General features: G+C 35.4%; 1 pseudogene across 1 annotated transcript; it reads right to left on the reverse strand.

The window, feature by feature from the left end:
- Positions 1-13,716: 13,716 nt before the first annotated feature.
- On the reverse strand, positions 13,717-14,096 carry LOC309961104 (small nuclear ribonucleoprotein Sm D3-like; annotated as a pseudogene). The gene has a single exon. The product of its transcript is annotated as a small nuclear ribonucleoprotein Sm D3-like (transcript).
- Positions 14,097-26,219: the final 12,123 nt, after the last annotated feature.

The following is a 26,219-nucleotide window of genomic DNA, read 5'->3' on the forward strand; positions in this document are numbered from 1 at the left end:
ACAGTAGTTTGAAGGAATATATATACTCTCAGTGTGAGACAAACATCATTTACCAAAATCTCACTGACTTCATAGCTCTTGAGAAGAAAACCAATAGAAACCAGTAAATGTCATCCCATGCCTAACCTGTATCAGTACTCTGTGCCCCGAATGCTGTTACTTACTTAAAAATAATTTCTGCCTGAATCTTTGTGAGCTCCCAGATGATAACAGTAAGGTAGTGATTTTGCCACTAATTCAGCAAGGATGAAATTTATTTGCTAATATCTAGAGGCATTTTGACAGAGTTTAAATGTGAAAAACTGACTCCAAATATTTAGACTCAATTACCCATGTGTGGAGAGGCACTTTTTAAAAAGAACTAATGACAATCACAAGGATATTACGCAGCTAAGATCAAAGAATAATTTACTGTGATGTGAAAAAAAAATAACAAGATTTTGCAGTATCTCTTGTGGAAATGGAAATTCACTTCTTTTTTGTTATTCAAGGATAAGCCCAGAGGGAAATTCATCAGTTTTATATCCTCAGGTGAATCTATGAAATATATTCTGTAAGTAGTAAAAGTAGGTTTGTCTTCAAAGTTTCTTAACTACCATTTGTATTTATTGTTTAATGAAAGCCCTCCTCCCAACCCTTGCCATGATTCATCCTTTTTAATTCTGTTACGACTTCTCTTTTTGTACTAATTTCTTTGATACAATTTATTCTTAAAATACAATCTTAATTGCTTGCCAGAGGACCAAAAGTCTCAAGACAGTACCAACATTCCATAACAGTTTATAACCATTGGAGAACTATGGTGTTTGCTCTGTACTTAAAATTCCCCATAGACTTAGATGTTCAACTTATTGGAAGCTAATATAGGCAATTTTGCCATGAATCAATAAACTCATACACATATTTACAAAGAAAACAAGGAGATTATGTTGCAAGAAAATTAATTCTATTATTCTCTAGAACTTGAAATAACTGTGCTTTAAATCAAATATTTTGTTTATTATTTACGATCATTCATATTTAGATTACAGGTACCAAGTGACAATGTATAATTTCCTTCAAAAAATAACATAACCTGTCAAAATGATAAATAAGCACTTACATTTTTTTCTTAGCTAAATCTTATGCAATCCCTTCCAAGGGTATTTATGTCTTTGCATCCCAGGAGCCCAGCTGTATTCTAAATCAAGTAACAAAGACACCTACACAAACCACCTGTGTGCTACTAAATCTCCAGTCTCAACTCTACCCTCTTTTCCTTGCCAAGAAGCTATAGTCCGTCTCTTGCTTTGATCAAGATTTTATATTTCTTGTCATTATCATGACCACACATTCCTTTTTGGTCCTAAAATAGGTATCAAAGAACAGATTAAGCAAAATTATGATATACTGATTTCCAATTCAGAATCACCACTTTAGGGAACAAAGACCTTCCATGCTGCTCCCAGGAATAAGGACACAGTGACATGGACCTTCAAGAAACACTATCATTGTCTTTGGTGTCTGATCCTTTAATGATTCCTGGGTTGGGATTTCAGGTCTGATGTCATTCCTTCATTCCTTCATTCAATTGCTTGTTTAAGAAAACTATTTTTAGTGTCCATTATGTGCTAAACACAGCCATGGTACAGGGCATAATAATAATAATGGCCAACTTTATTGGATGCTTACTATAGTACTGAGTTAAAAGCTTGACACTTATTTGTCATGATATATCTTGCTAAGTTGTCTGAGGTATGTGCTAATGTTATGCCCACTCTAGAGGAGAGCACAGTGAGGGTTAAATAAATTAAACAGCTTACTTCAGCAGGGTTACAGAGCTAATCAGGAGCAGAGTACAATTTGAATCCAGGCACTAGAACTCCAGAGACTACACTGTTTATAACTTAAAAAAAAAAAAGGATTTCTGGTGTAAGAATTCTCATAATCTAGTGGTAGAGGTGAAGAATTAATCAGATAATGGCACCATAGTTAGACTAGCATAGAGCTATGCATATGTTGTTTTGGTAAAATATAGAAGGTGCAATAGTACATTTAGAGGGAAAATATTTTTTGGATCAGCCACCTAAATTCATTACCATATTGCTTCCAGTGCCTTTAAATAAGTTGTTATGCAAGATAATACATGGAAAAGGTTCAGTGTATCCTATAATTTATATATGTGAAATTATGTTTATTTGTTTTTTTGTCTTTTCCATATCTATCTATATTCATGACTGGCATTTTCCACTAATTAATTAATTAATTAATCTATTCATTAATTTTATCATTGTCAGCAAACATTCATTTTTTGTTTGTTTAAAGAACTTTTGTAGATGCAGGAGATTTAATTTTGAACAATTCAGACAAGATCCCTATTCACACAGTGTTTTTTTTCTGGAATATTTTTGCGGAGATGAATCTTCTCTGATTCTTAGGACATTTTGACTGTAACATGAAACTTCTGGCATTAGAGCATTTTAGACTCTCTGAAGGGTACGTCTAATGCAATGTTGCTATATTCTTCTTTGAGGAAAATTGTTTAAATACTGCAAATGTTAAATTGGTAATTTATTATTCTACTCAAAGATACTTCCTTCCAGATATATTTTTAATGATTATGTATTTAAAAATCTATACTGCTCATGCCATATATATAAAATATCTATTGCACTCCAAATACAGGAAGTTATTCGGTCGAAATAAGATTGATAAGTAACTGATGCTTGAATTTAATATATTTCAGACGCTGTAAAGTGATATGCATAGCAACAGAAATAGGCATGGTTTTATCCTCAATGAGCATATAACACAAAATCATATTATCAGCACTGGCAGATAAAAAAGAAAGGGCTAATACCAAGAGACATGTGAAACACAAACATGAATGGAATACTGCATAGTAGGTACACACATAATATCTGCATATGTGATTGACTGAACATGAAAGTTATACATTGAAAAGGTGAGGGACAAAGAAAAACGTGCTGCTGAAATGATATTCAGCCCCAGACACTATCTCGTGTGTCATCTTTTGATAGTAAAATTCTGAACATAACCAGGTTAATTAACTTAATGAATACGAGGCCCAATAGTGACTAACACATTTAATACTCCCATGCCTTTTAGATTCAATCACTCTTAAAAACATATTTGAGTGCCTGCTACAACATACAGCATATTAATATCTGTTCTATATTATGAAGCGTAGAACCTGCTGAATTTTCATCTTTCTAATAATTAGCTACAATACTTCATGATAAATCTTACCTTTATATTATCTCTCCTGCATATCTGTTGATAATTGACACATTTATGTTTACTCAAAGTGACAATAAAGCATGTTTAATGGATAAAATGAATGCCGAGAGAAGGAGGATTTAGATTTCAGGTTTCTCTTCTGAGTTAATATACCAAGGATCTTAGTCTGCTTGAGACTCCAAACTTTAGAACAAGTTTTCTCAACCCTGATAGTACATAGAGAAACTTTAAAAAGATATCTATATACAAGCCCTACCCTTGGAGATTCTGATTCAATTGGCCTGGAAGTAGGGTTCATCATTTTCTTAATGTAAATTTTAACATCTGTGTTATTTCAAAGCTTCCCAAATGTTCTGAATGGCAACCATGTTTAGGAATCACCCATCCAAGTAAGATTGGTTAAGATACTGATGGGAAATAGATGCCACATTTAAAGAACTAATAGCAAAGATTTTTTACAGGGAAGTGGGCAGAGTTCAAACAACCAGAAGGGATGGGATCAGCAACATCAGGAAGTTGTTAGTTCTCCAAGTTTGTAGGGGCAAGAGGAGGGAGTGATTTTAATAGAACCCAGCAAGCACTATGGCCAGCAGAGAAGGGGCTTCAGGAGAGGAACCTTGGCCATGATTAAATAAAACAGCCATACCAAAAAGTAAGATCATGTGGAGAGGGAAGACTTGGGTGTATATATGACAAGGGAGTGGGATACACAGCCATTCCCTCACTACTGCTGTTTTGCAATCTCTGGCCAGCACCTCCCTTCAGTAGAATCTGAGCGTTCAAGGACAAGAGAGCTTAAGATTCAGGCCATAGTAGTCAGGTGGATACAGAGAAAGCTCTGAGTACACTAGATGGAAAATAACCAGCACACTGAAGGACTTTCCAATTCAGTATATACATAATTTTTTTAATTCAATCTTTCTTTTTTTAGTCATGATTCCACATCTTTATTATATCACTTTATTCTTAAGTCCTGGATTTAAATTTGCACAAAATATGCTCTTTGGCTTTATGCAATGTTTTTTAAGTATATAAAATTGAAATTTGAAACATTTATTTTAAAAAATACTGCACTGATTAGTTTAACTCAAAACTGAAAAAATTACTATTATAAATTCTGGGATAATCTCATTAGTAATAGCAATGAAGTTGTAGACACCCCATACCTTAGTCCTGAAAGATATGATGAGGTTAAAAAATACTTTAAAATATTTTTATATTAAAAGCTTACTGTAGTCACTTAAAAATAACTTGGTAATAAGTATATTACCAAAAGGTTATAAAACCATTTATTGCACATTATTTAATTGACCCCCCAAACAGTTTTGTCAGTTAGCTTTTAAAATCATTTGAATTCCAATTAAAAATGAGAAATCTAAAGCTAAGAATTATTACAGACACTTGAGTTGTTTTTAGACTGTTTTGTTGGCTTTAGTTTATAATATAATATTTGTGAATGATTTTGCATCCCTTTCAGATGGGTTGGACTATATTTTTCTGCAGAGCATCATATAATTGATGAGGAATTTAACCCCTCAAAAATTCCTAACAAATGATAGTTTCAATAAAATAATTTGTACTTATTGCCTGTGGGCAAGACGCATTGTTAAGTATATAAAGTGATGATATACAAAAACAAAGAACTGATGTTCCCCAGGTCAACTCTTTGAGGTAGAATAGGTTAAAATATATACCAGATAAGAGGCTAATAAATAGTTATTTCTGTGGCTCTAGCTCTGCTCTCAAAATTCAAACCTTCCAGATCTATAAAAAATCCCTTTGTATTGCTAAAAACTTAGGAGACCTGGGGATTTCTTGCAAATGGCCATTTTCTCCATATTCCCTCTGGTTTCCTGGCTTTGAGATTCTGGTTAGGCGCCATGATAGTTTTTCATCTATTTTATCATATCATCTAGTGTGATCCCCTGCTAAAAAAAAACAAAACCGGGCTTCCCTGGTGGCGCGGTGGTTGCGAGTCCGCCTGCCGATGCAGGGGACACGGGTTCGTGCCCCGGTCCGGGAGGATCCCGCATGCCGTGGAGCGGCTGGGCCCGTGAGCCATGGCCGCTGAGCCTGCGCTCCGCAACGGGAGAGGCCACAACAGTGAGAGGCCCGCATACCGCAAAAAAAACAAACAAAAAAAAAAAAAACAAAACAAAACCAAGGGCTTCCCTGGTGGCACAGTGGTTGAGAGTCCGCCTGCCGATGAAGGGGACACGGGTTCGTGCCCCAGTCCGGGAAGATCCCACATGCCGCAGAGCGGCTGGGCCCGTGAGCCATGGCCGCTGAGCCTGCGCATCCGGAGTCTGTGCTCCGCAACGGGAGAGGCCACAACAGTAAGAGGTCCGCGTACCGCAAAAAAAAAAAAAAAAAAAAAAAAAAAATCAAAACACCAGCATTGTGGGACAATCATCCTTTTCTTTTTCCTAAGTCCCTTTTAATTACTTTCCATCTTGGTGATTATTTCAGTCACAGTGACCTCTTTGAAATATGCCTGGTATACTCAAGCCTCGGGCCTTTGCACTGTGTTTTTTCTTGATTCAAAAGACCTTCACTCATAGAAACAAATGGCTCACTCTGTCATCTTCACAGATTATATCACATCGTCAGCAAGGTCTACTCTGAGTAATTACAAACCTGTCTTCTTGACCAGCAGGCTCCACCCATTCACCTTATCTATTTGTTTGTCTCATTGAAAGTACTGACTTCTAACAATGATATATTTTATTTCTTTTAGTATTTTTATTTTGTATCTCTCTCTATTACAATAGTCCCATGAGGGCAGGAATCATTGTCTCCCAGTGTTTGTTCACTGTTGTAGCCCCAGAACCTAGCCCACTGTAAGCACTATAAATGTTTGTTGAATGAAACAGACATATCCACCATGACAGCACAATATTCTCACACTCAGTATAATTTACTTGATTTAGAAATAAATGAAAGGCAATTTCTGTAATTGATTTATAAATGAATGTTAAAATAATAGCTATCACAACTTGTGGGATACAGCTGAAGCATTATGTATAGGGAGCTTTTAACGCTAAATGATCAATTTTCAGAGAAGGCAGCATCAAGATAATTAGCGAAACATATGAGCTACAAAGTTCAAATACTTAAGGCAAAATATGCTGACAGAAAGCCAAAAGAAAAAATAATAAAAATTAAGTGAAAATTCATTTATTTCATAAAAGAAATGATATAGGCAATTTTGTCTAAGTGATTAAGGGAAAAAAGAGAGAAGACAAACATACAATTTTTATAAAAAGGGATATGACAATCAATGCTACCAAAATTAAATAGAAAAGTGCATATTGTGAATAATTATAGGCAATATATTAAAAAATGTAAATAAACTAGATGGAAAATTACGATAAATTTACAATTTAACAAACTGACATACCGAGAATTGTAGAATCTGAACAAGCTTATAGTAATTAAACAAATAGAATTAGTAGTTAAAAACTTTTTACCAAGAAAATATCAGGCTCCTAGAAGGATTTACAGGCATATTTCATCAAACATTTAAGGAAATGTTAACTCCACTTGTACACAAACTCTTACAAAGGAAAGTACCACACCTTCCTAAGATAGCCTCAATGAGACTAGTACACAATGGTATTAAAACCATTAGTACACAATGGTATCAAAACCATTAAAGGACATTATGGGAAAGAAATATTTAAAATTAAATTTACTGATAATCACAGATGTCAAAATCCTTAACAAGTTATTTAACCAAATCTCACAGTTTATACACAGAAGAGAATACATCTCAGCCATATAGATTTTCTCCAAGTATGTAGTAGAATTTCAGCACTAGAAAATCTGTTATTGAAATCACTACATTATCTTTAATTTTATTATATATGGGATTAAAATGTTTTGATAAAATTCAACAACCTATCTTAATAGCAACTATGAATAAAGACTAATCAAATAAAGTACATCTAAAAAATCTCTACCTAATTACATAATAATGGGAATGTCAAAAGCACTTTCTTAAGATTTTGAAAAAGATAATGACATTAATTTACTACTTCTATTTATGTTTTTTCTAGGGCTATGGTTAGTACATTGTAATGGAATAAAAAATGTTAATAATTGAAAAAATATGTAAATAAACATTCATTATTTGCATTTGATAAAATTGTCTACATAGAGTGTCCATAGACAGATGAATTGATAAAGATGTGGCACATATATACAATGGAATATTACTTAGCCATAAAAAGAAATGAAACTGAGTTATTTGTAGTGAGGTGAATGGACCTAGAGTCTGTCATACAGAGTGAAGTAAGTCAGAAAGAGAAAAACAAATACCATATGCTAACACATATATATGGAATCTAAAAAACAAAAAAGGTTCTGAAGAACCTAGGAGCAGGACAGGAATAAAGACGCAGACGTAGAAAACGGACTTGAGGACACGGGGAGGGGGAAGGGTAAGCTGGGATGAAGTGAGAGAGTGGCATGGACATATATACACTACCAAATGTAAAATACATAGCTAGTGAGAAGCAGCCACATAGCACAGGGAGATCAGCTCAGTGCTTTGTGTCCACCTAGAGGGGTGGGATAGGGAGGGTGGGAGGGAGACGCAAGAGGGAGGGGATATGGGGATATATGTATATGTATAGCTGATTCACTTTGTTATAAAGCAGAAACTAACACACCATTGTAAAGCAATTATACTCCAATAAAGATGTTAAAAAGAAAAGAAAATTAAATGTTTAAAAACTTAAAAAAACTGGAACTAATTTAAAAAATTAAAAATAAATTTTAAAAATCTGGAACTAATAAATTTGTTTAGCAATACTGCTGAATACAAAATCTATAATTAAAATTGAGTTGATTTGCAATTCTATATGCCAGCAATAAGTAGTAAGTAAAGTTTAAAGAATACCATTTGAGAGCTTCCCTGGTGGTTCAGTGGTTGAGGGTCTGCTTGCCGATGCAGGGGACACGGGTTCTTGCCCCGGTCCGGGAGGATCCCACATGCTGCGGAGCAGCTAGGCCCGCGAGCCATGGCCGCTGAGCCTGTGCGTCCGGAGCCTGTGCTCCACAGTGGGAGAGGCCACAACAGTGAGAGGCCCGCGTACCGCAAAAAAAAAAATTGAAAAACATATTTAGATAGATACATACCTACATACATTGTGTGTGTGGAGGGGTATATTTTAGGATATATATCTAAATCTAAGAAAAGAATGTCATTAAATATGTATAAAAAATTGTAATTCAATATATGCAAGACTATTATGGAGAATACGGTGATTGAAATATAAGCAAATGCAGAAATATACCATGTCTGGATTAGAAGTCTCAGTATTACTAAATGTCTGTTTTGTGAAAACAATCTTTAAATTCATTCTAATTTTGGAACATTCATCGCGTTTCGTTTGTCTATTTGTCTATCCTGAGAAAAGACCATTCTTCTGTATAAAATTTAGATTTAGTTTTTCTGTTTCTTTAATAATTCCTTTCTGGAGTAAGGAAGAATTGCTTCAATAAGACACACAGAACAAATGATGAAAGGAATAATTGATTTATTAAAATAAGATCTTAAGTTGATCAAAAGTCAAGCCACATACTGGGAGAAGGGGAAATATATTTGTACCTGATTAGTATACCAAATATACTATACCAAATATATAGTATATCAAATATATGTGTAAATTATTTTAAAAAATAAAATATACAATAAGAAAAAAATGACAATAATTAATATAACATTTCTCAGGAGAGAAAAATGTGGTCCATTAATATTTAAAAATTCACTCAAGCTTATTAATAATCAGAAAATGCAAACTAAATTTACAATGAGAAATCCATTTCACACCTGTAGTCAAGTAAACAGTATAATTTCCAACAATTTCTGAACCTGTATAGGTTGTAGAGTAATCCACATTTTGGCACTAACTAGTAACTTTGAATCTTATAATCTAATAATTACATTCTTTGGTTGTTTCTTCACTGTATAACAGGGGATAGTAAACTTGTTCAGGAAAATGTGAAACAAATCCAAATGTTTATGGACAGTAAAATGGATAAACATACTGTATGCACATGTATAATAAAATATAGTGGGTAAAATAAATAAATGGTATTTATATGCATTAATATTAATGAATCTCTTTTTTTAATGAATCTCTTAAATGTGAAAAAGAGTCACAGAATACATATATGTATAATATTATGTAATACATAATATATATAGTAGTTTCCATTTACAAAAAGAGTAAAATTAAACAGTTTATATAGAATGGATCCATAAGTGATAACATCCAAACACTGAAAGGGGAAAATTAATAACATTCAGTACATTTGTCTTCTTTGGGAGGAGAAAGGCACATGTAATCAAGGAGGGTCACGCAGAAGGAAAGAAGTACTGGCATTGTTCAGTACAGAGGTGTTTATTTACTATTTTTCTTTAAACATATTCTCTTTTAATATATATTTCACCATAATTATAAAAGAGATATGCTTTCCAAAGAGTGGAAGCAAAACTCTTTCAAAATGCATGGACTTTCCCTTCGTTGAAGTTTCTGGGAATCCAGCGGTCTGGGGCTTACTGTGACATCCTTCCAAAATGAAAGTAATGAAAGTTTTCTAAACTTTGAATCCGGTGTACTGGGCAAAATGTAAAAACATGTTGGGCCTTCGGGATTTTAAAAGAAATAGTTTGGCACATTTAGAAATCACTTCCCCAACCTATTTATTGTAGAAAACTGTAAGGCTGCCTGGTTTAAGCGATCTCAGAGTTGAGAAAGACTCTCCACTGTCCTGTCTGCATAAAAAACAGCTCTATTGCTTGACATTTGAATCAACAAGTGGAAAATTCAGATTCTCTCTGGAGGAAGTAGCAAGGTTTAATTGGAGAATTACACTGAAGACCACTGTAGTTTTGGAGCACAAACATGCCCTTTTTCTCAAATAACTATTTTCTCTTTGAGGATCACAGTCTCCCTCTTTGATTGATCTCCATAGGGCCTTAAAGTCTAAGCTGCTCTTCAAAAACTGCATTTCTTTGGACGTTTCAAACAATAAAGGTATTTGTGGCTAGCAATATATCATTACCAAGTAGAACTGGCATACTAGTTACATAGAGAGAAAGGCTCCCAGAACTCCTGAATACACGAATACTTGCCTGAGCTGACAACTGATCGTTCCAGTATCTTACTTCTGCTGTATTGCCACCTTCCTTTCAGCTGACATGCACAGCTTTAAAATTTCAAACTTAGTTGGCTCTGCAAGATATACTGTCACCCACCAAAACTGCTGCAGTAGACAGCTCCCTCAGATGTAGTCTGAAGGAGAGAGAGAAAAGGATATCTTTCCAATTGCTAAAACTTTAAGTATTGTATGCCTGTTCTCTTTGCCTGGAAGGAGAGACAAGAGGTGTGGATATATGTCAGTATGTGAAGAGTGACTAATCATTTGGCTGGATGATCAGGGATTTCCATATTTAAAAAATGGAAGCTAGGTGACAAGGAGTTCTACAGATCATACTTTGTAATAGAGTATTCTAAAAAGGTCTACTACTGTGAGAATATTTTTTAGTATTTTTGTTTCCAGTTGCACGCTCATTTAAAGATTGCAGGGAAGAAGTTGGAAAATAAAATAGAAGTCATTCAGCCTCTTTCTACAACAATATTCTTGGAAAAAAACAAAAGCAGCCATGAAATCACAGAGGGGTTTATTCCGGGGCATCTCACCAAGGCTGAATTGGCTAAGTGATGCATAAACCTTTAGAATTCACTTAAATGCTTTCAGGAAAGCAAGCAATGGAAAGAAGGCTGGAAGGAATGAAGGGAGGGAGGAAGAGAGAGAGAGAAAGAAGGAAGAAAAGAAGAAAGTAAGGAAAGAGGAAGGAAGGAAGGGAGGAAGGGAGGGAGGGAAAGAAGGAGGGAAGGGGGAAGGGAGGAAACATAAACAAACACGTGCAAAAATAAAACAACAAAACCCCAAAGCAAACTGCTGTTAGATACAAGATTGAAAGTAGATCTCTGGCAACAAACTAGGTTTCAGGACATGCCACTTTCACTCAAGTTACTAGAGTGGAGAAATTTTTAAAACTCAAAGCATAAAAAAAATCTGGGAGGGAAAGATAACCTGGCTTACACATGTGGATTCTCAGGAAACTGCTCCACCCATTAAATCCTAAAATACCTGAGTACTTAGTTAATTGTCAGGTGCTTCAGTTCTCACAGAGTTACTAAGAACAACTTTTGAATTCCTTGGGCTAAGAGACAGAGGATGTCAGTTGAGTTGGCACACAAAATTAAACATCTTAACTACTATATTGTCAACTTAGCTTCTGATTATTTTCCAGAGTTCACTGACCCACTTTACTTCCAGATGGCTAGCGACATGTGATGTGCAGAAGGGAGAAGGCTAGGTTGAGGAAAGATTAATGCTGGGTTGGCTTAAATTGCTTAAATTCACAGATTTGATTTTTTTGATTTGTTTATACGTAATAACATGTTAGCAAAATTGCTCAAATAACATAATTATTTATCTCATTTGAGTATGGTATGAAAATAATATATAAACAGTAGGTAGTATTACAGGCATTTATTTCACAGCATTGCATTTTAGTTACAAACGTTTACTTTATTTGTATTGCAATTATGATATTTATTTTGGGAGAAACCACTTTACTGTGGCGGGTGGATTAAAACAATGGCCACAATACTTCCTCGCATCCCTGTACGCACACCCCTTGGCAAAGTGAGTTTACAGTTCCTTCTATCAAGATCTGGATTCTATTTTCTCACCCCTTGAATGTAGCCTAGTCAGATGGCTTGCTTTGTTGAATAGGACTTTGGCAAACGTGATGCTGGCATAAGATTCAAATGTTCTTGAGCATTCGGGCTTGCCCTCTCTTGCTGTGGTAAACGTAAGACCATCACTCTGTGAACAAATTACTAGCCATTTTAAAATACACAGTTCAGTGACATTTAATACATTCACAATGTTGTAAAACCACCACCTCTATGTAGGTTGTGTAGGAAATATTTCCATCACCTCCAAAGAAAAACCCATACCTTTTAAGTTCCTCATTGACCACCCCCGCCCACCCCCTGCCCCAGCCCCTGGCAACACTAATCTGCTTTCTTTTTTAAAATTTTTTTTTAATTTTTTATTTTACTTATTTATTTATTTTGCGGTACGTGGGCCTCTCACTGCTGTGGCCTTTCCCACTGCGGAGTACAGGCTCTGGACGCACAGGCTCAGCAGCCATGGCTCACGGGCCCAGGCGCTCCGCGACATGTGGGATCTTCCCGGACTGGGGCACGAACCCGTGTCCCCTGCATCGGCAGGCGGACTCTCAACCACTGCACCACCAGGGAAGCCCACTAATCTGCTTTCTGTCTCTATCTATGGCTTTACCTATTTTGGATATTTATATAAATGCAATAACACAATATGTGACCTTTTATGTGTGGCTTTTTTCGAGATTAGCAAAATATTTCTGAGGTTCATGTACATTGTTGCATGTATCAGCACTTCATTCTTTTTATGCTGAATAATATTCCATTGGATGTATATATCACATGATCTTTATCCACTCATCTGTAGATGAAGATCTGGGTTGTTTTCACCTTTTGGCTAAAGCAAATAGTGCCTCCATGAACATTCATGTACAAGTATTTGTTTGACTACCTGTCTTTAATTCTTTTGGTATATAAGCTAAGAGTGGAATTGCAGGGTTAGATGGTAATACTGCATTTAATTTTTTTGAGAAACTGCTAAAAACTGGTTCAACAGTGCCAGCAGTAATGTTTCATTTCTATTATTATTATTATTATAGCCACTCTTGTGGATGTGAAGTGGTATCTCCCTGTCATTTTGATTTGCATTTCACTAATGACAAATAATACTGAGAATCTTTTCATGTTCTTGTTGGCTCTTTGTATATCTTTTAAAAAAAATGTCTATACAAGTCCTCTGCCTATTTTTTCCAGTTTTATAGAGAAACAATTGACATATATTACTGTGTAAGTTTAAGTCATATAGCATGATAGTTTGATTTACATATACTGTGAAAGGATTACCACAATAGGTTCAGCTAACATCCATCTTCTCATATAGATACAACAAAAAGAAAAGAAAGAAAAAAGAAAAAATGTTTCCCCTGGTGATGAGAAGTCTTAGAAATTACTCTCTTAACAGCTTTCCTATGCATCGTACGTCAGTGTTAGCTATAGTTGTCACATTATTCATTACATACCTAGTCCTTATGTATCTTATAACTGGAATTTTCACTTTTTGACCAACTTCATCTTTTTTTTCCTCAGAAAAAAAAAAAAAACCACCCATATTTATTTAGTTAAACATTTCCCCTGACCTAAAGAGAAAGATGTCAAAAACAAACAAACACACACCTAGGACATATACATAAGCATGTAGCCCCACCTCCACCCTGGAACCCAGATAACCTACAAGCAAAATTAAGGGCGAAATTCCATTCCAGAGCTAAAATTGTTTGTGCTTCTGGAAGATATTTCCATATCCTCTTCCTCTCTCTTCTTCTCATAGCCACTTGGGCCTTCAGAATAGCAGTTTTTCCCTGGCCAGCCCCAGAGCCTTGGTTTGTATTTTTCATGTTCTTTAACATGGGTGCATTTTTCAGCATGTCAGGCAAAATCGGAAGACAGATTTTGCTGCCATGGATGTACACCTGCTCCAGCTGTGCCACTAGGCTGTCTTTGGACTGTGATGTTGGACAGCTACCTGTCCATGCTGTGCTTCACCTCAATGAGCTTACCTTTATACACCTTGCTGGTGTTTGTCTCACCTGTCCTGACGTGGCCCTTGGCCCCATGTAGGGCTTTAAATGGCACAACGATAGACATCTTGGTGGGAAGAGAGTTGACCTACAGTTTTTTGATTGGCTTATTTGTCTTCTTCTGTTGAGATCTAAGAATTCTTTATATATTTTGGACACTAAGCCCTGTTAAAATATTTGATTTGCAAGTATTTTCTGCCAACCTGTATATTGTCTCTTCCCTCTCTTGGGACAGCTAGAATTCTCATACATTGCTGTTTGGAAGGCAAAGCTGTATAGCCATTTTGAAAGTAGATTGGCAGAGTCTTTTCCTGTTAAACAATTATTTATTATATAACTGCATTTTCACTGTTAGGACATTTTCCAAGAGAAAAGAAAACTTATTTAAACACAAAGACTTTTATGTGAATGCTCATAGAAGCACTATTTATAATTGTTAAGAACTAGATTTAATGCAATGTTCATCAGATAGTGACTGGATAAACAAAACAAGTTGTGCTCTATGCATATTAAATATCAAGGACACATAAATATAATTATCTATATACTATTGACTCACTGTGTTTGACCCACTTAATTTCAAGAAGTATTTATGTGGACTGAGACTACTCTTGCAATGTAAGTAGGACTTAATTTCAAAATCATATTTTTAAAATTTATATTTCATAAATCATTTTTATTAAATAATAAATGTTCTACTATTCATTATTTGATATTTTACTTACATTTTATACTTTTCTGGGAAGTTTAATGACATAGTAAAATAATTACAGAGAAATGAAGCAAATACAGTATAATTTATTTTATCTTAAGCTTATTCCCTGAAAAAACAAAGTGGTTTGATGCATTTTAAGCATGTCAAAAGCAGACAGACTAGTATCAAAAAATGCCTAAAATCTTAAAAAGAAAATTTTTTGCCATAGTGTCATTTATGTAGTTGTAAATTTATTACTTTAACTTTTTGATTTCTGATAATACGTTTCAAAGAAAATATTTTAATGACAAATTATTAGCTACAAAATCAGCATTTTCAAACTGTCATTGACAAGAAAATGATAAAGACAATCATAATACTTTTATAAGGGGAAAATCCATTTGTGAGTCAATCAGAAAATTAAATAAGAAAATATTTATGGTAGTGGCTCATTCACCTGCAGTAGTTATATTAGGTTACAGTTCCCTTTATGAAAAATACTTTCTGGGACAAAAATCACTTAAACATATTTTAAATGAAACTAATTTAGTAATAATAGCAAATACTTCTATATTTTTTACTAAATTTCACACACTATTGTATTTGCTTTATATATATTAACTCAATCCATACAACCCTATGTCAAGAGTACTATTATTGTTCCTATTTTAGAAGTAAGAAAATTGAGGTGTAAAAACACAATTTGCAGATACTTATCCAAAGAATACATGATGCAGCTTAGACTCAAATTTAGGGGTCTAATTCAAAGACTTTTTTTTTAAAAGAAAGAATTATGCTGTGCTGCCTCTCTTAAGATTAAAATGTTAACTTTAATGCAACAAACTTTAACTTTAATGCAACAAACAATATAGCTATGCTTCCAGAATTATGTCTGTGAGGAAATTCCACTTGCAGAAGAAATGCTTCTTGGGTCATCACTTGTTTTACAAATGAAGAGGAGGTTGCCAAGTCATGCCCTCTCTTAAAATATGAGCTTGAACTACTGCAGTGGGAGCCAAGTTTAGTTCAGAAGAGCTCCCCTGAAGTGAGCTGCCAAGAGTAGTACTAGCCTAGGGGTAAAGCCTGGGGCCAGAAGCAAGGTGAAGAATTCTATCTGAGCACATCAACCTGAAGTTAGGGACCACAAGTCAAAGTGACTCAAGAAAAATGAAAAACCTGAAAGATTCTATAACTATTAAAAAATTCCATTACTCTAGGAGATGGCTCATAAAGGATATTGCTGCGATTTATGTCAAAGAGTGTTCTACCTATGTTTTCCTCTGAGAGTTTTACAGTGTCTGGTCTTACATTTAGGTCTTTAACCCATTTGGAGTTTATTTTTGTGTATGGTGTTAGAGAATGTTTTAATTTCATTCTTTTATTTGTAGCTGTCCAGTTTTCCCAGCACCATTTATTTAAGAGACTGTCTTTCCTCCATTGTATAGTCTTGTTTCCTTTGTCATAGATTGACCGTAGGTGCATGGGCTTATTCCTGGGCTTTCTATCCTGTTCCATTGATCTATATTTCTGTTTTTGTGCCAGTACCATACATTTCATGACTGTAGCTTTGTAGTATCAGCCACTATGGAGAACAGTATGGAGGTTCCTTAAAAAACTAAAAATAGAACTACCATATGATCCAGCAATCCCACTCTTGGGCATATATCTGGAGATAAACATGGTTCAAAAGGATACATGTACCCCAGTGTTCATTGTAGTGCTGCTTACCATAGCCAAGACATGGAAGCAACCTAAATGTCCATCAATGGATGAATGGATAAAGAAGATGTGGTACATATATACAATGGAATATTAGTCATTAAAAAGAATGAACTAATGCCATTTGCAGCAACATGGATGGACCTGGAGATTATCATACTAAGTGAAGTAAGTCAGACAAAGACAAGTATCATATGATATTGCTTACATGCAGAATCTTTTAAAAAATGATACAGATGAACTTATTGACAAAACAGAAACAGACTCACAGACTTAGAGAATGATCTTATGGTTACCAGGGGGAAGGGTCGGGGGGAGGGATAAATTGGGAGTTTGGGAGTGACATGTACACACTACTATATAAAAAATAGGTAGCCAACAAGGACCTACTGTATAGCACACAGAACTCTGCTCAATATTCTGTAATAACATAAATAGGAAAATAATTTGAAAAAGAATAAATACATGTATATGTAAAAAAAATTTTTTTAAACGGTTATAAGAGAAAAAAGTTCCAGTACAAATATAATCTGTGTTTCTAAAACAGTAGCCCACAATTTAAATATTGGAATTTTAAATTACATTAGTAACAATGGCAGTGAAATTAAAATTATTGAGAATAAATCTGAAAACATACATGTAAGACATCTGTGCAGAAATCTGTAAAACTGTTGAAAACTTTGAACAAGGACTAAATTAATGGAGAAATATCCCATGTTCATTCATAGGAAATATCAGTATCATACAGGTATCTGTTATTTTCAAATTGATCTATAGATTTATTATAATTTCAAACAAAATTTCAATAGGGTTGTATGATAAATGTGACAAGCTGAAACTAATAATGAATGAGGAGGGCCAACTTTTCCAGTATGCAATGTAAGCACAAGGATAGAAAACAAATGACCATGAGAAAACTGTAGAGAACCCAGGGACTTACCCCTAGATATTTGAAAATGCTATATATATGACAAAGATGAAATCAAAAACTTGTGGAGGAAAACAGAGTATTAAATAAATGAAACAGAAAATTATGTTCATAAGTAAGATAAAAAAAAGTGATGCTTATACCTTACAAAACAATGGATCTCAGATTAAATAGGAAAATATATTTTTTTAAATTTTTAACTAAAAGGGCATTAATATTTCAGCACTGAAGGAGGAAAATGTTTCTTAAGCAAACTCTCAAAACAACTATTTGTAAAGAAAAAATTGATACATTTCACAATATAAAAATTAAAAACGTGTCAATTTAAAGAAAAAACCACTGTAACAAAACTAAAAAGACAAGTCTCTTGGTTGAAGGCAATAGGACTGTAAAGAGCTGAGGATGGATTAGTATACAGATTCATTTTTTTAATTAAAATTTAAAGTAACAAAAATAATGTAATGAGATGTGCAGAAATTTCCCATAAGTCTAAGTACATATGGACAACTAATACAGAGAAGTATACTCTGTTTCATAAAAATCAGGAAAAGACAAATTAAGGACAAAATGAGAAAGTATAAATTAAGGACAAAATGAGAAACTACATTTTACTAAACAGTTGGCAGAAATATGGGCTGGGATGTGGGTCATATGGAACTACCTGCTGATGGCAGTGTACGTTGATAAAACAAAGTTGGAAAGCCTTTGGTTTTGTCTTGTAGGATTGAACATAAAATCCTCTATCTTCTAGCCATTCCTATTAGTATAATCTCTGGAGAAACTTTTGAACTTGGGTGCAGGAATGTACAAGAACATTCATAGAAATTTTATTTTTAAATAGTTTTTAAAATAGGCACAAATTGTCTACCTGCATGACAATGGATAATAAGTTGTGATAAGGTCACCATAGTCTGTAGTAGTGTAAATGAATGAATTACAACTATACACAGCAACATGGATAAATTTTAAAAATCACAATGTTGGAAGTCTCAGGATACTATCTGTATGGTGATGTTTTTATGAAATTCAAAAATAAGCAAAACTAAATTGTATGTTTTATAACTTGTATATTTTACATCTATTGTTCACTCTATTAAATATTACTGTGAAAGGATAAAACAATGTATTTTCACTTACATTTTATTTATTTATTTATTTATTCTTTTCTACTGTCTTTTTAAAAAATTTTATTGGAGTATAGTTGATTTACAATGTTGTGTTAGTTTCAGGTGTACAGCAAAGTGATTCAGTTTTACATAAACATATATTCATTCTTTTTTAGATTACTTTCTCATACTGGTTATCAGAGAATATTGAGTAGAGTTCCCTGTGCTATACAGTAAGTCCTTGTTGATTATCTATCTTATATGTAGTAGTGTGTGTATGTTCGTACACATACTTACATCTTACTTAAAAAGTGAATCCAGAAAGTGTTCGCTCATTTCAAATCTGACCACTCTCCACTACAACTCTTTTCACCACTGACTCTCCACTTTAGTTGAGCATTTCTACATTATATCCTCTAAAGCTAATCTGATTATTTTTCTTTTATGATAGTAATTAATGTTTATTCTTTTAGACTGAATTAAGACTTTTTTTAGTTATAACATGCTTCAGTTAAAAACCATATCTAAATTTTTGTGGCTAAAATATAATGATAATATACTTTATCTGATTTTAATTTCTAAAACAAATATTTAAGGTAGTTATGTGGATTATTCTAAACTAATTTATGCACATGTAAATAAAAATAAAACTCAACTAGCTTAAAGGGAATAAAAGGAATCTATTGTTTCAGCTCTGAATACCTCTGGGTTATCATTTTTAGGTAAGTTTATCCATATGGTGTGTGGGATCTCCATAAACAGATCCAAAACTACATGGTCATTACATCTGTTATTGTGGAAATAAAGACAAAAAAAGACTGCCATGTTCTTTGCAATCTGCATGCTCACAGTTAAAACAGTTTTCCTTGCATTTAGCGGTCTCAGAACCGCCTTTGATTTTTTTTTCTTTTTCTGTGGATAGGGCTTGGTTGGTGGGAGCTGTGCATATGTCTAGCCAAGGAGGAGTGAGTGGTGTCCTCATAGGTAATTTCAAGAAATAGATGTCTTTGCTCTATCCTCACGGATACATCAAACGTCATGAGAGTCTCTGGCCCGAGCAGGACATAGTTGAAACATAAAAAGCAATTTCTTTAGAGGTATGGGAACGGAGCAAGATTCTTTGTAGATATGAGTGCATAAGACGAAGTAAGAACATAAAAAGAGCAGTAGAATGTACCCTTTCAAGGAAAGTGAAATAAAAGAGAAATAACGAGTTAAGTTTAGAGTGGAATGTGGGGTTAAAAACATTGAAAAACAGAGGGTGCACTCCAGAGTTCATTTTGGAAACAATCTGTTTCTTGAGCTATCAAACTGCCAAGTTTTGTGGCTGTATCCAGTGTTTCTTAGTCAGAAGGTAGGAGAGAACTGGATACAGAATTCATTTAGGTTTGGGTCAGCAAGGTGTGTTTCAAACAACAACAACAACAAACCCCCAACAAATCAACAAAGCAATGGATTTGAGCATTTTGTCCAGAGAGGTCAAATTTATGGATTTCAGGTTCTTGGGGTTTAGGTACTCCACAAAGAAAAAAAGTAAAAATTGAGATACTGAAAGACAATATGAAATTTAAGAGATGTTATAGTGATTATACAAGATGAGTATTCTAGGATAGACATTTTTCTCCTTTAATTACTAGGTCAAGGTAAAACGGTCATAGGTGAATGGCATGATGCTCAAAGGAGGAAGATGTGATGAGTAATTAATTGCAGAATGGTGGAAAGATAATCAGTTAGTATATGAGGGAGATTCCTCATCTTTGCAAATACCATCCCGCCAATGGCAATATTTGTCATCTATATATTGTAACTCTCAACTAAGTTTCTTAGCCCAGATTTTTCTCCTGCAGTCCAGGCCTGTGTTTTCCAATATCTTCTTGGTATTTGGACAGATTACATAGGCACCTAAAACTCAACATTTGCAACACTGCATAGTATTATATTTTCCCTAAAAATCCCCCTCCATCTTTTTTCACAAGCATGGTGATTGGTAGCATAGTCCCTCTCCTTGAACAAATCATATATGTGAGTGTCTTCCCTGACTTCATTTTTCTAACTCCTGCCTCCCGTTTCCAAAACCTTACAATTTCATATGATGAAAATATTGTAAATCATGTATTGTCTTTTCATCTCCATTGGCATTGCAAATATTTATTTATCATTATAATTCTGATCTCTATATCATACTATTTCTCACTCTAATTTTTCACTTATCTTTTGTGTGTGTGCATACATGTAGAATACCTATTACTACTGAATTATAAACTCTTTTTAAAAAGTAAGGTGTATTCCTAATGTCTAGGTTGTTGATGATTTTCTGGCATTTACTTACAGTGGACCGAGATTTCCAAAAACAGAGTGGAAATGTTTAGGATGGAAGGAAAACCAGTAAAGAAGCACAAAGATGTGTCAGAATGAGATTACAGATGAGGGGAGAAGATAGGAGACTTGCCAGTTTTTAATTAAGCCATTGTTTAATATGTATACCTGTTTTTGTTTCTTGTTTTGTTTCCTAATAAAGAGTCCATAAGATAATTCTGATGAAGATAGGACTTTTTTAATCCTTACTTAATATTCAAAAAATAAATTTTGTAAATATCAGGGTTTTTCCTTTAAAATCACGTGTCCGGAGTGTTGGAGAAATAGGGTTAAGCTAGTTCTGAAGATACTGACTTTTTTTGTTTTTGTTTTGCGGTACACGGGCCTCTCACTGTTGTGGCCTCTCCCGTTGCGGAGCTCCGGACGCGCAGGCTCAGCAGCCATGGCTCATGGGCCCAGCCGCTCCGCGGCATGTAGGATCTTCCCAGACCGGGGCACGAACCCGCGTCCCCTGCATCGGCAGGCAGACTCTCAACCACTGCACCACCAAGGAAGCCCTGATGCTGACCTTTTAAAGGAAACATACGGCTCAAGTGATAAATACCAAGATTTCTAACTTAGGAGGTAAATTCAAATAAAATGATAAGATTTCCATTTTGAATAACTGGATAGATGGTGGTGCTCGGGCATGGAGGGAGAGGAAAAGAAGGAGGGGCAGGAAGTGGAGGACAAAAATGAGGAGAAGGAGGAAGAGAAGAAGAAGGAAAAAAAGGAGGAGGAGGAGGAACAATTTCCAAATGAAAACAGGGTTGGGTATAATAAAGGTTGACTTGGAAGCAGAATGTGTAAAGAGTGTACAGTAGAATGATGAAAACACAGGGATTTGTTGGAACAAGTCATTACTAAGGATCTATTTTTGAGAATTACTTGCTTAAAATGATTGTTGACATTAAGAGACTATGAAAACATACGGAGGAATTTTTATAGGTTTCATCTTTAATTTCCATTTTCAAATAAAAGTACATGATGGCAGCTTTTCAAACGCTCTCTGGAAGTAGGTAATTCCAGTATACACTCATTCCTGTAATAATTCTAAACACTGTTAGATATAAATGAAGTAAACAATATGCACAACATTTCATCATGGTAATAGTAAATTATATTTCTTCCTTTTTTATAGATCTTTATTGGAGTATAATTGCTTCACAAAACTGTGTTAGTTTCTGTTGTACAACAAAGTGAATCAGCCATAAGCATACACATGTATCCCCATATCCCCTCCCTCATGAGCCTCCCTCCCACCCTCCCTATCCCACCCCTCTAGGTCATCGCAAAGCATGGAGCTGATCTCCCTGTGCTATGCAGCAGCTTCCCACTAGCTACTTTACATTTGGTAGTGTATATATGTCGCTGCTACTCTCACCTCGCCCAGCTTCCCCCCTCCCCTCACCATGTCCTCAAGTCCATATTCTATGTCTACATCTTTATTCCTGCCCTGCCACTAGGTTCATCTGTACCATTTTTTTTTTTTTTTTTTAGATTCCATATATATGCGTTAGCATACAGTATTTGTTTTTCTTTTTCTGACTTACTTCACTCTGTATGACAGACTCTAGGTCCATCCACCTCACTACACATAATGCAATTTGGTTTCTTTTTATGGCTGAGTAATATTCCATTGTATATATGTGCCACATCTTCTTTATCCATTCATCCGATGATGGACACTTAGGTTGTTTCCATCTCCGGGCTATTATAAATAGAGCTGCAATGAACATTTTGGTACATGACTCTTTTTGAATTTTGGTTTTCTCAGGGTATATGCCCAGTAGTGGGATTGCTAGGTCATATAGTAGTTCTATTTGTAGTTTTTTAAGGAACATCCATACTGTTCTCCATAGTGGCTGAACCAATTCACATTCCCACCAGCAGTGCAAGAGTGTTCCCTTTTCTCCACACCCTCTCCAGCATTTATTGTTTCTAGATTTTTGGATAATGGTCATTCTGACTGGTGTGAGGTGACACCTCATTGTAGTTTTGATTTGCATTTCTCTAATAATTAGTGATGTTGAGAATCTTTTCAGGTGCCTCTTGACCATCTGTATGTCTTTTTTGGTGAAATGTCTATTTAGGCCTTCTGCCCATTTTTTAATTGGGTTGTTTGTTTTTTTTTGATATTGAGCAACATGAGCTGTTTGTATATTTTGGAGATTAATCCTTTGTCCGTTGTTTCATTTGTAAATATTTTCTCCCATTCTGAGGATTGTCTTTTTGTCTTGTTTTGTCCTTTGCTGTGCAAAAGTTTTTAAGTTTAATTAGGTTCCATTGTTTATTTATTTATTTATTTTTTGTTTCTAGGAGGTGGGTCATAAAAGATCTTGCTGTGATTTATATCAGAGTGTTTTTCCTATATTTTCTTCTAAGAGTTTTATAGTGTCTGGTCTTACATTTGGGTCTTTAATCCATTTGGAGTTTATTTTTGTGAATGGTGTTATGTAGTGTTCTAATTTCATTCTTTTACATGTAGCTGTCCAGTTTTCCCAGCACCACTTATGAAGTGACTGTTTTTCCTCCATTATATAGTCTTGCTTCCTTTGTCATAGACTGACCATAGGTGCATGGGTGTATTCCTGGCTTTCTATCCTGTTCCATTGATCTATATTTCTGTTTTTGTGCCAGTACCATACTATCTTGATTACTGAAGCTTTGTAGTATAGTTTGAAGTTGGAGAGCCTCATTCCTCCAGCTCCATTTTTCTTTCTCAAGATTGCTTTGGCTATTCGGGATGTTTTGTGTTTCCATGTGAATTGAAAACTTTTTTGTTCTAATTATGTCAGTCTTTTTTCTTTATTCTGTTCCTCAGCAGTTATTTCCATCATTTTGTCTCCAGCTCACTTATTTGTTCTTCTGCCTCAGTTATTCTGTTATTGATTCCTTCTAGTGTATTTTTCATTTCAGTTATTGTGTTGTTCATCTCTGTTTGTCTGTTCGTTATTTCTTCTCGATCTTTGTTAAACATTTCTTGTATTTTCTCAATCAGTGCTTCCATTCTATTTCTGAGATTCTGGATCATCTTTACTATCATTACTCTGAATTCTTTTTCAGGTAGATTGCCTATTATTTCCTCTCCATTTATTTGGTCTTTTAGTATTTTACGTTGCTTCTTCATGTGTGACCCATTTTTGCCATCTCATTTTTTTTTTTTTTTGATGCATGGGATAGTGTTCCTGTCTTATTTATTGTGTTGTTTGGCCTGAGGCTTCCAACACTGGAGTTTGTAGGCTGTTGGGTACAGCTGGGTCTTGGTGCTGAGATGATGACCTCTGGGATACCTCACTCTGATGAATATTCTCTGGGGTCTGAGGTTTTCTGTTAGTCCAGTGGTTTGGACTCAGAGCTCCCACTGCAGGAGCTTTGGCCTGAACCCTGGCTCATGAACAAAGATCCCGCATGCCATGCAGGGTGGCCAAAAGAAAAAAAAAAAAGAGAATAATAACAAAGTAAAATATGAAATTAGACTAGGAAACTAACACATATGTTAGAAAGAATGTAAAAATAAAATATAGCTGAAAAACAAACAGAAAGTAAAACAGAACCCCAATAGTAAAGAAGAGGAGGAGAAAAGAAAGGTGGAAAAGACCTTGGCTGTGGAGGGCGTGGCCTAATGAGGGATGGGGTTTGGGTGGAAGGTGGGGCCTATGCTTAGGACCCACAGGGCTGGAAAAGGCCTTGGAAGTGTGGAGGGTGTGGCTAAGGCTCATCGGAACAGAAGGGGCCCTGGCATGCCTCCTGCCTCTGGTCTCAGAGGGCGCGGGACCCCATCTGGAGCTCAGCAGGCCCTCAGGGCCTGAGTGGGCGGGGCCAATAACCTCCACTCCTCTCCTGCTCGTCTGGTCCTGGAGGGCCCCTCCCACCTGCCTCTACTGGTCTCGCCCCAGCCTCCCTCCTATGCCCCCAGGACCAATACGGCCCAGATGGGACCTCTGAGGGCGTAGGACCTGGCCAGACTTTCCCAGCTGATTGGGCAGGGGAAATGCAGGGTGCTCTCCCCCCTGATCCAAGACCCCCCAGGTTCCCTCCAGGTGTGGGAACCCCTGCCCCCTCTCAGCCACGCCTCAGGGGCACCAGTCCTGTCAGGCCTCCACTTCTCCCCCCCTCAGTCCCCCACATGTTACTGGTTCGCTTGGGGGCTCCTCTTGTCTCCTTGGGCATTGAGGTCCCCCACCAGCGTCTGCCAAGCGCCATAGTTGTGGGGAGAAGCAAACTCCACGTTTTCCCACACCACCACCTTGACTCCGCCCCCTGTAATAGTAAATTATATTTCAAATGTGTGCTATGTGTTGGACATGTGCCACTTACTACTTTACATGTTTTACCCTATTTAATCCTCACAAGTCACAACAACCCTTCAATGTACATAGGCACAGAGAAATTATCTAAATAAATGTCCACTGACATAAAGTTAGGGTGTGGTGGAGTGACAATTTGCACCTGGATAAACTGTCTCTAGGGCTGCTAAAGTAACCACATGGACAGTGAATTGTCACTTTTTGACTCCACCTATTCTATATCCAGTTACATTGTTTCCACTGGGCTGAATACCATCAATGTAATAGCAAAAGCAATGATATACCCTCTTAGGTACTAAGTATCTGGGAGAAGAATTACCTTGGAGATATAGAACATATTTAATTCAAAGAAATGACAGGAATTCTTGTAGAAGAATATAATTCAACAACTAGTAAAACAAATGATTTCAATTTTTAAGTACTCTATTAAAATAGCATTGTGTTGTTGACTAAAATCTTCAGGAAGAATAGAATGAATCCTTAAAAACTCTATTAAAAACAATATTTACCAGATCTGGATTAACGTAAACCCAGGGAATGAGTTGTAAAATAATTTCACTAAAACACACACATTGAAATATAGATGCATCCTATTATTTTTTCTACTTAAAATAATCAATAACAGACTCAGGACACTCATATTACTTTCTTCTATTTATATATTTATTGGCTGCCCTGCGTGGCTTGTGGAATCTTAGTTCCCTGGCCGGGGGTTGAACCCAGCCCCTCAGCATTGAAAGTACAGAGTCCTAACTGCTGGACTGCCAGGGAATTCCTATGCTCACTTTTCTTAAAAGAATGATTGATTAAGTAAGAATATCTCTATAATAGCATCTATCACACTATCTCAAATTTTCTATTTTTAGTTGTAGGGCTATCCAAACAGTTATAACACAACTGATAGACCATGATAAGTCTGTAAATAAGTCTAAATTGGAGAAAAGAGAAAGACGCTTTTACTTGAATATAATTTGTTAGCTAATTCAGGCTGGTGAGAGACAACCTCTCCATTGCTTGTAACTGCACATTCTTTATTTGTAATTCTTAGAAGTTACTAGTTTCACAAAAATGTTCATGA

This window comes from Leucopleurus acutus (assembly GCF_964270905.1).
Source record: "Leucopleurus acutus genome assembly, chromosome: 4".
Classification (NCBI taxonomy): domain Eukaryota; kingdom Metazoa; phylum Chordata; class Mammalia; order Artiodactyla; family Delphinidae; genus Leucopleurus; species Leucopleurus acutus.